We start from the raw sequence: 17,553 nt of genomic DNA, 5'->3' as shown, positions 1-17,553 counted from the left end.
ACCAAAGTCACAAAAGTAGCAGAATCACCATCTTAAGGAAACAGAAACTTGCACCAAGGGGACACCCCCGGACTCCATTCTCTCCAGGAGAAAACATACAGTCGATGCTGATATTGGCTCGGGCAACTGATGCTTCACCGTTACGACTGCCTTCCCTGAGCTCGTGTCTCCCTGTAAGTTACTACTGGAGTAAAATCCAACAGGGATTAGAGATACTATAGCTGATCTTTAACCAGTGAATGTGGGCAGATAAAAATCTTTTAAAAATTCAAATTAGAAACAAAAGAAAAATGAAATTGACCTATCAGTTATGGTCTGGCTATGGGCTGGTCATTGCAGCTTTTCATTGGTATTATTAATTAGGCCTAATGTCAAAGAGTAGGTATTAGATGCATGTCTGAGTGGGAGATTCTGCTATTTGTCTGTTTCAAAGGCAATACAGAAAAGCCCAAGAGCCTAGGAATAATTGCTATATTAATTCAGCTTATCGAAAGCCACTAGAAACTTGCTTTTCTAACAATCCAAAAGACTTTGGCACTTCAGTTGGTGTTAATTGGTCTGAACTGACCCAATGCATCTGGCTGTCCACAAACTATTGTGCTATTCTTCAAATGGATCTATTTTACTATATGGACCATTCTGTAAGTGATACTCCAAAACTGGGGCAATCTGTGTTTCTGAATGATATGATTTTGAGTACAGTTGTTTGACAAAATAGCAATAAATCCAGCTGTCTTGGGAATGTTAAAAATGAGCACCCTCTTTTAAAATAAGCAAAATCACACAAGGAAGACAAGATCTTTAGACCATTGACATTCTGCGTGATTAGGATGGAGGACGTCAAATGTAAGCTGAAATCTAGAGGTAGAATTCTAAGGCATATGTTTATTTACCAAGCTGAGCACTCTGTTGGCATAAGCAATGATATGAATGCAAGAATGGTCCCTTTATGGCCTTAAAAGTTATACTCTGTTATTAACAACTGCAAAAGATATTGAGAAAAGAAAGATTAAGTGAGAACGAGAGAGTAAACTTGGAGAACCCTAAACGTGCCTCAGGGATTTCACACAAACAAGGAGTATCAGGAGCGCCTTTCCAGATAATGATTTTTTTTTACAATAGAAAATGTTTGGTTTATGAATGTGGCTGTTATTCTGAGAGCAGATGTTACTGTTTATCTTTGCTCTACTCTCACAAGGTTTTGGAATCCTCTCTTGCAAAACACTGTTCTCTTTAAATGGGTTTTAATTGTATCCAGTAATGAGCATTGTAACCCCACCTCTTCGTATAATGCTTTTTTTTTTTAGTTTTGGAATTTTATTTATTTTTTTATACAGCAGGTTCTTACTAGATATGCATTTTATACATATTAGTGTATACATGTCAATCCCAATCTCCCAATTCATCTCACCACCACCACCACCACCACTTTCCTCCCTTGGTGTCTATATGTTCGTTCTCTACATCTCTGTCTCTATTTCTGCCCTGTAAACCAGTTCATCTGTACCATTTTTCTAGGTTCCACATATATGCGTTAATATATGATATTTGTTTTTCTATTTCTGACATACTTCACTCTGTATGACAGTCTCTAGATCCATCCACGTCTCCACAAATGACCCAGTTTCATTCCTTTTTATGCCTGAGTAATATTCCATTGTATATATGTACCACATCTTCTTTATCCATTCATCTGTCGATGGGCATTTGGGTTGCTTCCATGACCTGGCTATTGTAAATAGTGCTGCAATGGACATTGGGGTGAATGTGTCTTTGTGAATTACAGTTTTCTCTGGGTATATGCCAGTAGTGGGATTGCTGGGTCATATGGTAATTCTATTTTTAATTTTTAAGGGACCTCCATACTGTTCTCCATAGTGGCTGTATCAATTTACATTCCCACCAACAGTGCAAGAGGGTTCGCTTTTCTCCACACCCTCTCCATAATGTGTTGTTTGTAGATTTTCTGATGATGCCCATTCTAACTGGTGTGAGGTGATACCTCACTGTAGTTTTGATTTGCCTTGCTCTAATAATTAGTGATGTTGAGCAGCTTGTCATGTGATTCTTGGCCATCTGCATGTCTTCTTTGGCAAAATGTCTATTTAGGTCTTCTGCCCATTCTTTGATTGGGTTGTTTGTTTTTTTAATATTGAGCTGCATGAGCTGTTTATATATTTTGGAAATTAATCCTTTGTCCGTTGATTCATTTGCAAATATTTTCTCCCATTCTCAGGGTTGTCTTTTCATCTTATTTGTAGTTTCCTTTGCTTTGCAAAAGCTTTTAAGTTTTATTAGGTCCCATTTGTATATTTTTCTCTTTATTTCCATTACTCTAGGATGTAGATCAAAAAAGATCTTGCTGTAATTAATGTCAAAGAGTGTTCTTCCTATGTTTTCCTTTAAGACATTTAGAGTGTCCAGTCTTACATTTAGGTCTCTAATCCATTTTGACTTTATTTTTGTGTATGGTGTTAGGGAGTGTTCTAATTTCATTCTTTTACATGTAGCTGTCCAGTTTTCCCAGCACCACTTTTTGAAGACACTGTCTTTTCTCCATTGTATATACTTGTCTCCTTTGTCATAGATCAGTTGACCATAGGTGCGTAGGTTTATCTCTGGGTTGTCTATCCTGTTCCACCAATCTATATTTCTGTTTTTGTGCCAGTACCATATTGTCTTGATTACTGTAGCTTTGTAGTATAGTCCGAAGTCAGGGAGTCTGATTCCTCCAGCTCCGTTTTTTTCCCTCAAGGCTGCTTTGGCTATTCAGCATCTTTTCTGTCTCCATAAAAATTTTAGGATTTTTTTGTGGTAGTTCTATAAAACATGCCATTGGTAATTGATAGGGATTGCATTGAAGCTGTAGATTGCTTTGGGAAATAGAGTCATTTTCACAATATTTATTCTTCTGATCCAAGAACATGGTATATTTCTCTATCTGTTTGTATCATTTTTAATTTATTTCATCAGTGTCTTATAGTTTTCTGCAGACAGGTCTTTTGTCTCCCTCAGCAGGTTTATTCCTAGGTATTTTATTCTTTTTGTTGCAATGGTAAATGGGAGTGTTTCCTTAAATTCTCTTTCAGATTTTTCATCATTAGTGTATAGGAATGCAACAGATTTCTGTGCATTAATTTTGTATCCTGCAACTTTACCAAATTCATTGATTAGCACTAGAAGTTTTCTGGTGGTATCTTTAGGATTCTCTATGTAAAGTATCATGTCATCTGCAAACAGTCACAGTTTTACTTCTGTTTTTCCAATTTGTACTCCTTTTATTTCTTTTCCTTCTCTGATAGCCATGGCTAGGACTTCCAAAACTATGCTGAATAATCGTGGTGAGATTGGCCACCTGTTTTGTTCCTGATCTTAGAGTAAATGCTTTCAGTTTTTCACCATTGAGAATGATGTTTCTTGTGGGTTTGTCATATATGGCCTTTACTATGTTGAGGTGGATTCCCTCTATGCCCACTTTCTGGGGAATTTTTTATCATAAATCGGTGTTGAATTTTATCAAAAGCTTTTTCTGCCTCTATTGAGATGATTATATGGTTTTTGTTCTTTGATTTCTTAATATGGTGTATCACATTGATTGATTTGCATATATTGAAGAATCCTTGCATCCCTGGGATAAATCCCACTTGATCATGGTGTATGATCCTTTTAATATGTTGTTGGATTCTGTTTGCTAGCATTTTGTTGAGGATTTTTGCATCTATATTCATCAGTGATATTGGTCTGTAATTTTCTTTTTTTGTAGTATCTTTGTCTGGTTTTTGTATCAGGGTGATGGTGGCCTCATAGAATGAGTTTGGGAGTATTCCTTCCTCTGCAATTTTTTGGAAGAGTTTGAGAAGAATGGGTGTTAGCTGTTTTCTAAATGTTTGATAGAATTCACCTATGAAGCCATCTGATCCTGGACTTTTGTTTGTTGGAAGATTTTTAATCACAGTTTCAATTTCATTACTTGTGATTGGTCTGTTCATATTTTCTTTTTCTTCCTGGTTCAGGCTTGGAAGGTTATACCTTTCTAAGAAATTGTCAGTTTCTTCCAGGTTGTCCAATTTATTGGCATAGAGTTGCCTATAGGAGTCTCTTAGGATGCTTTGTATTTCTGTGGTGTGTGTTGCAACTTCTCCTTTTTCATTTCTAATTTTATTGATTTGAGTCCTCCCCCTCTTTTTCTTGATGAGTCTGGCTAATGGTTTATCAATTCTGTTTATCTTCTCAAAGAATGAACTTTTAGTTTTATTGGTCTTTGTTATTGTTTTCTTTGTTTCTATTTCATTTATTTCTTCTCTGATCTTTATGATTTCTTTCCTTCTACTAAGTTTGGGTTTTGTTTGTTCTTCTTTCTCTAGTTCCTTTAGGTGTAAGGTTATCTTGTTTATTTGAGATTTTTCTTGTTTCTTGAGGTAGGCTTGTATTGCTATAAGCTTCCCTCTTAAAACTGCTTTCGCTGCATCCCATAGGTTTTGGATCATCATGTTTTTGTTGTAATTTGTCTCTAGGTATTTTTTTATTTCCTCTTTGATTTCTTCAGTGATCTCTTGGTTATTTAGTAACATACTGTTTAGTCCCCTGTGTTTGTGTTTTTTACGTTTTATTTTTCCCTGTAATTGATTTCTAATCTCATAACGTTGTGGTCAGAAAAGATGCTTGGTATGATTTCAATTTTCTTAAATTTACTGAGGCTTGATTTGTGACCCAAGGTATGATATGTCCTGTAGAATGTTCCATCTGCACTTGAGAAGAAAGTGTAAGCTGCTGTTTTTGGATGGAATACCCTATATTTATCAATTAAATCTATCTGGTCAATTGTGTCATTTAAAACTTTTGTTTTCTTATCAGTTTTCTGTTTGGATGATGTGTCCATTGGTGTACTTGAGGTGTTAAAGTCCCCCACTATTATTATATTACTGTCAATTTCTTCTTTTATAGCTGTTAGCAGTTGTCTTATGTATTGACCTATGTTGGTTGCATATATATTTATAATTGTTATGTCTTCTTGAATTGATCCCTTGATCATTATGTAGTGCCCTTTCTTGTCTCTTGTAATAGTTTTTATTTTAAAGTCTATTTTGTCTGATATGAGAATTACTACTCCAGCTTTCTTTTGATTTCCTTTTGCATGGAATATTTTTTCCATCCCCTCACTTTCAGTCTGTATGTGTCCTTAGGTCTGAATTGGGTCTCTTGTAGACAGCATATGTAAGGGTCTTGTTTTTGTATCCATTCAGTGTGCCTGTGCCTTTTGGCTGGAGCATTTAATCGGTTCATGCTTAAGGTAATTATCAATATGTATGTTCCTATTACCATTTTCTTAATTCTTCTGTGTTTGTTTCTGTATGTCCTTTTCTTCTCTTGTGTTTCCTGCCTAGATACATTCCTTTCACTTTTGTTGTAGAGATGGTTTGGTGGTGCTGAATTCTCTTAGCTTTTGCTTGTCTGTACAGCTTTTGATTTCTCTGTACAATCTGAATGAGATCCTTGCCAGGCAGAGTAATCTTGGTGTAGGTTCTTTCCTTTCATCACTTTAAATATATCATGCCACTCTCTTCTGGCTTGTATAGTTTCTGCCGAGAAATCAGCTGTTAACCTTATGGCAGTTCCCTTGTATGTTATTTTTCACTTTTCCTTTTTTGCTTTCAATAATTTTTCTTTGTCTTTAATTTTTGTCAATTTGATTACTATGTGCCTTGGCATGTTTCTCCATGGGTTTATCCTTCCTGGGACTCTCTGTGCTATCTGGACTTGGGTGGCTATTTCTTTCCCATGTTATGGAAGTTTTTGACTATAATCTCTTCAAATATTTTCTTGGGTCCTTTCTCTCTCTCTTCTCCTCTGGGACCCCTATAATGCGAATGTTGTTCCATTTAATGTTGTCCCAGAGGTCTTTTAGGCTGTCTTCATTTCTTTTCATTCTTTTTTCTTTATTCTGTTCCACAGCAGTGAATTCCACCATTCTGTTTGTCAAGTCACTTATCTGTTCTTCTGCCTCAGTTATTCTGCTATTGATTTCTCCTATTTTATTTTACATTTCATTTATTGTATTGGTCATCTCTGTGTGTTTGTTCTTTAATTCTTCTAGGTGTTTGTTCTTTAATTACTCTAGGTCTTTGTTAAATATTTCTTGCATCTTCTCAATCTTTGCCTCCATTCTTTTTCCAAGATCCTGGATCATCTACACTATCATTATTCTGAATTCTTTTTCTGGAAGGTTTCCTATCTCCACTTCATTTAGTTGTTTTTCTGGGGTTTTATCTTGCTCCTTCATCTGGTACGTAGCCCTGTGCCTTTTCATCTTGTCTATCTTTCTGTGAATGTGGTTTTACCTCCACAGGCTGCAGGATTGTAGTTCTTTTTGTTTCTGCTGTCTGCCCTCTGGTGGATGAGGCTATCTAAGAGGCTTGTGCAAGTTTCCTTATGGGAGGGACTGGTGGTGGGTAGAGCTGGGTGTTGTTATGGTGGTCAGAGCTCAGTAAAACTTTAATCTGCTTGTCTTCTTATGGGTGGCTCTGGGGTTCCTCCCTGTTGGTTGTTTGGCCTGAAGCAACCCAACACTGGAGTCTACCTCGCTCTTTGGTGGGGCTAATGGCGGACTTCAGGAAGGCTCACGCCAAGGAGTACTTCCAAGAATTTCTGCTGCCAGTGTCCTTGTCATCATGATGAACCACAGTTTTCCCCTGCCTCTGCAGGGGGTCCTCCAACACTATCAGGTAGGTCTGGTTCAGTCTCCTACGGGGTCACTGATCCTTCCCCTGGGTCCCATTGCACACACTACTTGGTGTGTGCCCTCCAAGAGTGGAGTCTCTGTTTCCCCCAGTCCTGTCAAAGTCCTGCAATCAAATCTCACTAGCCCTCAAAGTCTGGTTCTCTAGGAATTCCTCCTCCCATTACCAGAGCCCCAGGTTGTGAAGACTGACATGGGGCTCAGAACCTTCACTCCAGTGGGTGGGCTTCTCTGGTATAAGTGTTCTCCAGTTTGTGAGTCACCCACCCAGCAGTTATGGGATTTGATTTTACTGTGATTGCACCCCTCCTACCATCTCATTGTAGCTTCTCCTTTGTCTTTGGATGTGGGGTATTTTTTTGATGAGTTCCATGTCTTCATGTTGATGATTGTTCAACAGTTAGTTGTGATTCCAGTGCTCTCACAAGAGGGAGTCCCCAATCCATATAACGCTTAATCAAACAATTTGCCCATGAAGAGAGTCAGCTCCTCTGGCAGATTTTAAGGACAGGGCCACACAGCCCATCTCAAGCCAGAAAGAGGAGAAGGGCAGGGGGAGGGAAGGCAGGGAGGGATCACCTCTTCATGCTCATCAGCAAGTATGTGTACTAACATGGCACATTTCCTCAATAAGTCAAACGCCTACAGCATGGCATGGTGGCATGTCACAGCAAGCAGGCCACAGAATTCCCCTACCTGCCTGGGAGGTCATGGTGCCAAAATCAGAGTCAAGTTGGTGAGGAAGTTGAAAGGCAAATAGTAAGGTGAAAACCCACCCAGCATTATAGGAAATAGGTCAGTGGGAAAGCCTGTAAACTTTAGCGTATATCAATTTTGTAGCAGTTTGCATACGAGAACTTTCTCATGGGTGGTCAGAGCTTTAGGTGGAATCTCAAAGTTCTCCAAAATACTAAAAAAGATAAAAGACGGAATAAAAGAAAAATTAGCCACTGCATTGGGTAGAGAAGAGAATTAATTAGAGACTGTGAGAGCCAAGAGCAAGGGCCAACCGAGGGCCTTGTAGAGGAGTGGTGTCAGACAGGCTCCCGAGGACCTGGACACTGATGAGGAGACTGGGGGCTGGTGGCCTTCAGACTCAGGCCAGGTCCTCAGGGATTATGGAAACCAAGTGTAACTGAGGACTGACTGTGTGCCAACTGTGATTCTAAAGGCTTTCCATCCACTGATTCATTTCACCCACAGATGCCCCTCTGACTTGGGTTTCCTTAGAGACGGGATGCTGATACAGAGACAGGTCACCTCAGGAGAATAGTCACTTCAATAGTCTTGGAAAAAATGGATATCCACATGAACATGAATGAAATAGGGCCTGTACCTTATAACATTCACAAAACTTAACTCAAAATGGATTAAGGACTTAAATGTAAGACCTAAACCATAAAATTTCTAGAAGAAATCACAGGGAAAAACCTCCTTGACAGGAGAGCTGGGCTGTGAAACTCCACCCTCCTCACAGGCACTGGGCTAGATTCACATCTCCACTTGCTACCTCCAGCCTTCCTCCTCACCGAGATTCTAGTTTTGTGGGCTCCTCACTCTGCTGACAGTGGGACTGCCATTCGATCCTCCTGTCAAACATGATTTGTCATTTTGACTGGTCCCCATGCACCCTGCCTCTCTGCCTCCCAGCCCCTCCCTCTCCTGTCTCCCTGGTTTTCTTCTCCTTTCAAATCCCTTCTCACTTTGGGCTTCTCCCAGGGCCCCGCTGTGACACAGCAGTTCCCTTCTCTTTGCACTGAACAATTACCTTCCATTCTCATGGACCAGCTCAGCAAGCTGGAGTTACAAGCTTCTTCCATGATTGCTGAGCTACCCATCTTCCCACAGGACTGAGGGTCTGGGTCTCTCCCTCTTGGTGACAGAGAAGGGAGCTGCTATAATATAAAGTGTCTTCACAAGTGTGCCCTGAAAGTCTCTTTCTTCTTCCACAGATGGTGGCCCCTGAGACATGTGCCTGCTCTCAGCCCCAGGCCTGACTACATAGAATTTAACATTGTTATCACTGGAAGAAGCATTAGGGATTCATTATCTGTAGTTAAGGGAAATGCTTTCTCTGGAGAGATTGTGTGTCCTGCCCATGGTACACAGGTGATCCATAGCAGAGTTTCAGCCAGAATTCAGACGTCTTCAGCTCCTGGGCTGGGACTTTTGTCACTTCACCAACCTCATCCTCACATCCAGCTGTGTGTGTCTAAAGAACCCCACTTGGTCCATATCCAGGGTCCCTGGAAAGACAGGGACCAGGATAGGGCGTGGGTGGTGGGGGGGAGGGCAGGAGGGTCGTGCTGGGAGGATCTGTGCTATGAAAAACAAGACAGGCCAGGTGAAGAAGAAGTGGAGAAGAGCCAGGATAGCTAGAGGCATAAGTAAGTAAGACGGATTCATCTGGGATTGAAATACACACATACTAGGCTTGAGTAGAGCCCTGTCCTGCATCCATGGGCAGTTGTGGAGACTTTACAATCTGTATTGGTCACATATGGTCCTGTCTCAGGAACAGTTCTGGCTTGAAGGGATCAAGAGTTGGAATGCAGTGATTCACTGGAGGAGAGGAACTGCCTCTTAGAGGCAGTTGGCTCCAAGTCACAGTGGGGAGGAGGGAGGATCAGGTAGCAAAGAGCTAAAGAGGGCACCTGATATGTCTCCAAGACCCAGGACTGGAGTCAGAGGTGATGGCCTTGAGCCTAAGGGAAGGAATCTGTAATTGCTCCAGGCCAATCTGATCAGCCTGCGCTCACCATACAAACACCTCAAGAAAAGTGAAGTCAAGTCCATCCAGTGCCAAGGCCTTCTCTTGTGTGGAATGTTCTGTCTTGAACATAACCCACTCCTGCAGGTGGCTCGACACACCATCATCATTATTCCTGCCATGCCTGCCTCTTCTCCTTCAGGAGCACAGTGTCAGGATGTGGTGGCAGAAATCTTTCCACTCCCACCATGTCCCACCCAAAAGCAACTTAAAATCACCCCCTCACCTCTCCCAGCTGTGGTTCCAGGGTTTTTTCTCTTCCCAATTAATGGTACAGTCACTAATACCTACAATCGCAAATAGCTGCCATAACCTCATCAGAGTTCTCTTTCTTCCTTTTCTCTTTTTTCAGGTAATAAACAATCATGGAAAATCACAGATGCTAAAATCAAGCGTTGGCCAGGGCAGAGCGAAAAAGCTTTTATTCCATCTCTTCAAGCGTACTCTTAATTGTACTGCTGAATACTTCAGCATCATCTCCTTGGTGATAGGGAGCGAACAAAGCTGTTCCGTGATCTTTAAATCTGTTTTTCAAGACCCGTGAACCAGAACCGTGTAATCACCCACCCTGCATAATCATAACTGTAACTGGTGTAGGGAAAGCACAAAATTACAGGATATCTAGGCTACCTGAATGTGGGTTTGAGGGGCCAGCAAATAAGTAGAATCTCACAGATAGATGCTTCTTGTAAAATCTTATGTCTGAAAAATGAAACTCCTTTTGATATCCTAAAACTTTATTGATTGTTTGTGGCTTTGAAAACTTGTATATGTGAACAAATATTTTTTACATGTTATTTGAATTTCATGGCAAGGGATGAGGTGGTTATGAACCTACTATCATTGTTATTTTCTAGATGAAAAAGAGTTTCTGGGAGATTAAATGTCTGCCTGTTTGAGGTGGATGCTGGGATTGGAATGATACCTAAGGTGTCAGACTTTTATCTGTATGCTTTTCCACCAAACTGGAGAATCAAAAGGAAAAGGAAAAGAATATTTCTTGACTCTTGAAGTAAGTCAGAGAAAAAGAAATATCGTATGATATCCCTTATATGTGAAAAAAAAAAAAAGATACAAATAAACTTATTTACAAAACAGAAGCAGACTCACAGACCTAGAAAAGGAATTTATGGTTACCGGGGGGAAGGGTTGGGGAGGAGGGATAGATTGGGAGTTCGGGATTGACATGTACGCGCTGCTATATTTAAAATCGATAACCAACAAGGAGCTACTGTATAGCACAGGAAACTCTGCTCAATACTCTGTAATAACCTAATGAGAAAAGAATATGAAAAAGAAGAGATGCATGTATATGTATAACTGAATCACTTTGCTGTACACCTGAAACTAACACAACATTGTTAATCAACTCTACTCCAAGATAAAATAAAAAGTAAAAAAAAAAGTGACTATTCCTTCACTTTCGTCTTCATTGAGAACCTCTGACTTTACCCCTCTGCCCTCCCCACCCCTGGGGTTTTGGTAAGTTTCAGGAATCTAGGAAGGCTCGGGCAGGTGCACATTGTGAGGTGGCTGGCGAGAGCTCTCTCTCTGCATTGGGTGGGTCCATCTAATTTAAAGACCATGGGCACACCATGAGCTACGGACTGGAGAAAACCAGGATCTGGGGAGAAGTCTGCCACCCGACTCAGAAACCTCTTCACTTATAGTCCAACTTTCACATAAGAATTAAGTCATGGTTCTCAAAGGGTTCACTGTGGCTGTTTTTATTTTAAGAATCCTGAAATAAAAGAATTAGACCAAATGAGATGAATGGCTTTGGAAAATAAATTGTCTGCAAGAGTATATATGGCTCTTTAATTGAGAAAATAGCTTCATTGTTTTTCATGTCCCCAGAAAATATTCTTAAGCACAACATCAAGAGTTTTTGAAATGTCTCTTCTATTGTTTGAAGATCTTTTGTACTCAGTTTCAACATCAGAAACCAACATTCCTAGACTCAATTAATTTACACCTGTACAGAAAGCACTTTCCCTGGTAAATTGTGTGCTTTTTTTTTCTTCAGCTTTTATTGAATGCCTCTGTAAGAAACATATGTTTGATGGATTGAAAACATGTAGTAGTTGATAAAATCGCCTTCAGATTCCAAAATCCATTGTATGGGAACTCAAGGGATGTAATTTTAATGAATCTGTATACAGAAAAAGATCATCTCTTAAACAATGCATTGCCTTCTCTCTAGTCAAACATAATAAGTATAAAACACAAGTAACTTAGGGATGAAGTCATTATTTTTTGTTGATTGACAGCTGTACTGATGTCAGACACTTGTACATATGACGTGCAGGGCCCTTAATAATGTACATGTCCTCGCCTGAACGTACTGCTAGTATTTCCAACTCAGAATACCTAAAAGAGGACTTTGGCATCCTTTTTGTTAATAACATGCAGTATTATTCAGAGTCACAAGACACCCTAGAACTGATGAAAACAGGAAACGTAATCCACGTAATTGTCTGTAGAGCAGGGAAAGGAGTGGAGGATCCAAATGGCTCACAATGAGGTGTTCCAGGATGCCTGGAAGGTTCTAGGAATGCATGATGTGGGGAGGGATGGGGTGTTCCCACAGCCCAGGGGGTTCCAGCACTGGGACCTAGCCGCCCTGCATTAGCCACGTCATGGAAGGGAGGTGAACGCACTGCTGAGAGGTGTGCCAGGTGCTTTTAGGACTCAACGGCATCTAAATTTCACAGTACCCTTATAGGATGCCATCATTAAACTCATTTTACAAATGCAGAAAGTGTTCATAAAAGTAACTCTTTTGCTCCAAAACTTACCCATCTATGGAAAACAAAAACAAAAACAAAACCCCTTGTAGAATCAAATCAAGGTCTTTCTGATCCTAGTATCATGCTCTCTACCACATCTGTAATCTCATATTAAATAAGGAACTATAGTATTGTGGTTTAAGGTAATTGCAGAAAAATGGCTGTATTTTATGTGGATATTGCTCCAAGTAATATAGAAGGCTGTCTCTAAGGGTCCCAGAAAATTTGAGTCATATTAACTTTTGCCTAATTTAGGACCTATATCTTAATAATTGCAAATGATGCAGAATTAGGCTGGCAGAAATTTTTTCTGGAGTGACTTCCATCTGAAAAATATTTTTCCTCTAATGAGGACAAAAGTAGCTTGAGGGAAAAGAGCTATAACTGTATTTCTTTGCTAATTTTTCTGACATCAACTTAGACTCTTCAAAATATTGATTTTAAAATTCGAATGTCATGGTATCATTGGAAACAAATACTAGAGGGGTTGACATTATTTGGGGGTATGAAATTATTAATACATCTATAACATTGTTTCAAGTGTATTAATAATTAGGATGGCAATAAAACGTTATAGGTGGTAGTAATGTCTGATGATGGTAGTAAAATGATAAATCCATTTCCTATGGGATTAAATTTTTTTTCCCAAAGATTGTTTATGACATTAATTTATTGTCTGCATCTTTCTCTGCACAGCTATGTATGCAATGAGCAGAATGTGATTTTGCAGCCAGAAATACTGAGTTTGAATTTTGGCTCTGCCATGTACTACCTGAACATGATCCAGCAGCTGTCAGTGCTGTAAAATAGGAGGGTCATTGCAAAAGCGTTAGGTAACAGACCCAATGCACCTGTAAGTGCCTGGCATGTAGGAAACCTGCCACAATTAGAAACAGAGGCAGACTGAGATGTTGGGGCCTATTTTTTTTTTTTTTTTTTGCGGTACACGAGCCTCTCACTGTTGTGGCCTCTCCCGTTGCAGAGCACAGGCTCCGGACGCGCAGGCTCAGCAGCCATGGCTCACGGGCCCAACCGCTCCGCGGCATGTGGGATCTTCCCGGACCGGGGCAGGAACCCGTGTCCCCTGCATCGGCAGGTGGACTCTCAACCACTGTGCCACCAGGGAAGCCCAGGGCCTATTTTTAAAAAGAAACTCCTGAGTCAATTTACAAAGCAAACAATTTCATGCATGTATTCTATGTTTAGAGTTTTGATTTCATTGGACTTTCATGCTAATTACTTAGTACATGAACATTTCTTTTTTTAGATTTTATGCTCATTTTTACTGGACTATAATTTTCCATCGCCTTTTCTTGCTTTTTGATTATTAGTAAAACATTCTTGTTTTAGAAATTAAAATTTGACAAAAATGAAAGTCATGCAGTATCATTGTTACAGGATGAACTGTGTTTCCTTAAGATTCACATGTTAACGTTTTAACACCTGTGTGTCAGTGTTTGGAGATAGGACCATTAAGGAGGTAATTCAAGTTAAATGAGAACATGAGGGTTGGGCCCTGATCCAATAGGACAGGTGCTCTTATAAGAAGAGGAAGAACATATATAGAGAAAAGTGTGAGGACACAGCAGAAGGTGGACGTCTGCAAGCCAAGGAGAAACACCTCACCAGAAATCAATCCTGCTGACACCTTGATCTTGTATTTCCAGCCTCCAGAACTGGGAGAGAATATATTTCAGTTGTTTGAGCCCCCAGTCTGGTGTTTTGTTACAGCAGCCTTAGCAGACTAATATAATCATATTCAATCATTTTAATGAAGGTCCTTTAATGAAGACACAGGAATAGATTGCATGATGTTAAAATGGTTGTTTTGTTTGGTTACATTTTTGGAATTGTTGAAAGAGAGCATAGCAGCCCCTGGCCCTCAGGAGCTACGCTGACCCCATTAGCTCGGGCTCAGGGTGCTATGAGCTGGCCTGCCCTGCACTCAAAGCTGGGTCCTCATGTTTTCCTGTTCAGTATAAACATTTCACAGAACATCAACATCAAACGAGGCCATTCCATGACCATTATTCATCAGGACAAAAAGGAGACAGTGTAATTGTGTTAAACATAGATAAAACATAAACATGGTCTAAGCCAAAGAAAAAATGACTATACGCCCCTATCCTGGCTACTGGGGGTGAAGGTTGCTTCTATACAAATCAGGACTTTAGCTTTAGTCTGATTGCCCTTCCTCATAGATCAGATTCATTAAGATATCCATTCATAGAACAAACCCGGCTTCTGGCCAGCACCCAATCCAGAGCAAAATCACCCAGGCGAACAAATCTATAATAACTGTATTAACGGTTTTCTGACTCTCTTACTGCTCCTGAGGTGTGTGCTGCTTCTCCCTGCGAAGAGTAACACCTCCAGATTGTTCAACGGCAGGTTGCTCTTTTGGTCTTGAGCTGAGGAACCTTGACATACTTGGTGGATTTAAACCCAACTCTGAGTGTTGTCTCTCTTCATCGTTTTTCATGACAATCTGACTATATTTCCATTGGGCGCTGGATGTTTTAAAAACTGGAACATAAAGTATTTTAAATTGTGTTATGAAAAAACAAATTAATTACTTTTCATGCCACATATTTTCCTCCTCAAAAGTGGAAAGAAGATGTTGCTTCTATGATACCATGGCATATGATTTTAAGAAAATGTTCACCTTCTAGGATAGCCATTATCAAAAAACAAAAGATAATACATGTTGGCCCATATGTACAGAAATCAGAACCCTCGTGCACTGTGAGTAGGGAAGTTGCAAATTAAGAGAGAAAAATAAAGGCAGAAAGGGAGACTGAAAAGCCAATGAGAGAAAGAAGGTGGAGAATCCAGGAAAGAATGATGTGAAGGTGACTAGCTAATAGTTTCATGTGGCAAAATGCACTTGCCTGTTTGCTTCTGATTTCTTCCTGAAACTCTGCAAAATCAGGGGAAGGGGATAAAAAGGGCAAGCACATATTGCAAAGAAGATAGAAAAGGACCATGGTTTGGTGAGAGATTTTTAACACATAGGAAGTAGAGGCAGCAGGTTGTTTATGCACAGGAATGAGATGTGGGGCAGAAAACACAGGGATAATTGAGTCCATAGAAGGAGGAGTACCCTCCCCACACTCTCCCAGGGTCCTCTTCCGTCATCCCCCCACCCACCAATCACACACCAATTATCTATTCACCTGGGGGAAAGAAAAGTAGAGAGAAAAAACAAACCAAGGGATCATCTCTTAAGTACCTGAGTAAAATCTCTGGAAATATCTATTTCCCTTGCAATCCCAAATGAATTCTTCGTCCTCCTGGCAGTGGTAACCTGGCTTAGTGATGGTCAGCTCCCTATTATAGGCGTAGGCTGAGAAATTGTTCACAAAACCAACATCACTCACAATCAGGGAAAAGCAAAAAAACAAACAAACAAACAAACACACAATAATATACGACTTCACACTTTTTATGATGGCCATTATCAAAAAAATAAAAAATAAAGATAATAAGCATTGGCCCGTATGTAGAGAAATTGGAACCCTGGTGCACTGTGGGTAGAAATTTAAGATGGTGCAGCCGCTATGGAAAGTAGTTAGGAGTTCCTCAAAAATTAAAAGTAGATCTACTATATACGATCCAACAATCCCATTTCTGGGTATTTATCTGAAAGAAATGAAATCACTGTTTACAAGAGTTATTTGCACTCTGTTCTTTGCAACGTTGTTCACAATAGCCAAGACATGGAAACAACCTAAATAAAAACAAGAAAACACCACCACATTCAATAACCTGGATGAACTTTGAAGACAGTATGCCAAGTACAATAAGTCAGTCACAGAAGAAGGAATACCGCGTGGCTCCACTTAACCTGAGGGATCTAAACTAGTCAAGCACATGGAGGCAGAGAGTAGAGTGGTGGTTGTCAGGGTCTGGGGGAGGACGAAGTGGGCAGTTGCTACTCCATGGTTACAAAGTTTCAGTCCTGCAAGATACCTAAGTTGTAGACATCTGCTGTGCCTCTATAGTTAACAATAACTATAAGCATGGTACCCTTAAAACTCTTTTAAAGGGTAGATCTCATGTTACATGTTCTTAACACACAAACACACACAGAATTGTACAATTTAAGAAGATGTATTGTACAAAATACAAAATCAAGGAACACAATATAAACGATTTATAGCCTGGATGAGAGGGGAGCAGCTCAGTTTTCAACAGCTTTCCTCAGCTACCTGCACCCGAGAATATTCCTGTGATGCAATGCCAGCCTTCACTTATCTGACTCTCATTTTTTACCTCTGCAGAGAAGAGATCATAATAGTATATGTTATAACATTGTATGGTTAAATGCAAAAGTATGGAAAGATCGGGGGGCATTGTCTGGTGCATAATAAATGTCAACATTATTACCATCATCATTATCCCAGCTTTTATTCCTCACAATGTTTCAATGAGAAATGCATTATTCTCCCTATTCTGGAGAATGCAAGATCACACATCGAGAAAATATCGAGTTAAAACTCTAAATCGGGATTTCCCTGGTGGCGCAGTGGTTAAGAATCCTCCTGCCAACGTAAGGGACACGGCTTCGAGCCCTGGTCCGGGAAGATCCCACATGCTGCGGAGCAACTAAGCCCCTGCATCACAACTACGGAAGCCTGTGCACCTAGAGCCCGTGCTCCGCGAAGCCACCGCAGTGAGAAACCCGCGCACCGCAACGAAGAGTTGCCCTCACTCGCCGCAACTAGAGAAAGCCCGTGCACAGCAACGAAGACCTAACGCAGCCAAAAATAAATAACAAATAAATAAAATTATGAAAACAAAAGACTCTAAACCTAAGCTCTTTTTCATGAAATAAACTTGTCTCAAACTCTCTAATAATAAAGTCATTAACATTTAAGTAATAGTCAATGTTTTTTATTACTGCATCTCTTTCTTGGTCTCCAACCAACTAGAATGCTCCCAGGCCTTGTCAGTGTGTGAGTATAAAGGAGGTTTTTATCCCCAAGTCTCCTATCTTATTAACACCTGCTGATTTATAGCAGTGCCTTGGTCCTCAAACCAGAGTTTCCTCCAGACTCCTGCTCTCTTGGACCTTGTCTGTCCTACCTGCAGGTGAGGAGGTACTACTGCCTGCACCTACTCTTCTGAGTCTGCTGTTTAAGGCCATACCCAGGTAAATCTCCATGGGGTCCTCAAAGGATACATCTTTGACTTGGAGCCGAACTTTGCACCTCTCATCGTGTAAATCAATTCCCTCTCCATTGTGAAAGCAACTA

Source organism: Delphinapterus leucas, chromosome 9 (genome assembly GCF_059928025.1).
Source record: "Delphinapterus leucas isolate spDelLeu-1000000601 "Yukka" chromosome 9, BTC_Dleu_Yukka2, whole genome shotgun sequence".
Classification (NCBI taxonomy): domain Eukaryota; kingdom Metazoa; phylum Chordata; class Mammalia; order Artiodactyla; family Monodontidae; genus Delphinapterus; species Delphinapterus leucas.
The sequence above is the reverse complement of the archived record's forward strand: the minus strand, read 5'-3'. Positions refer to the sequence as shown.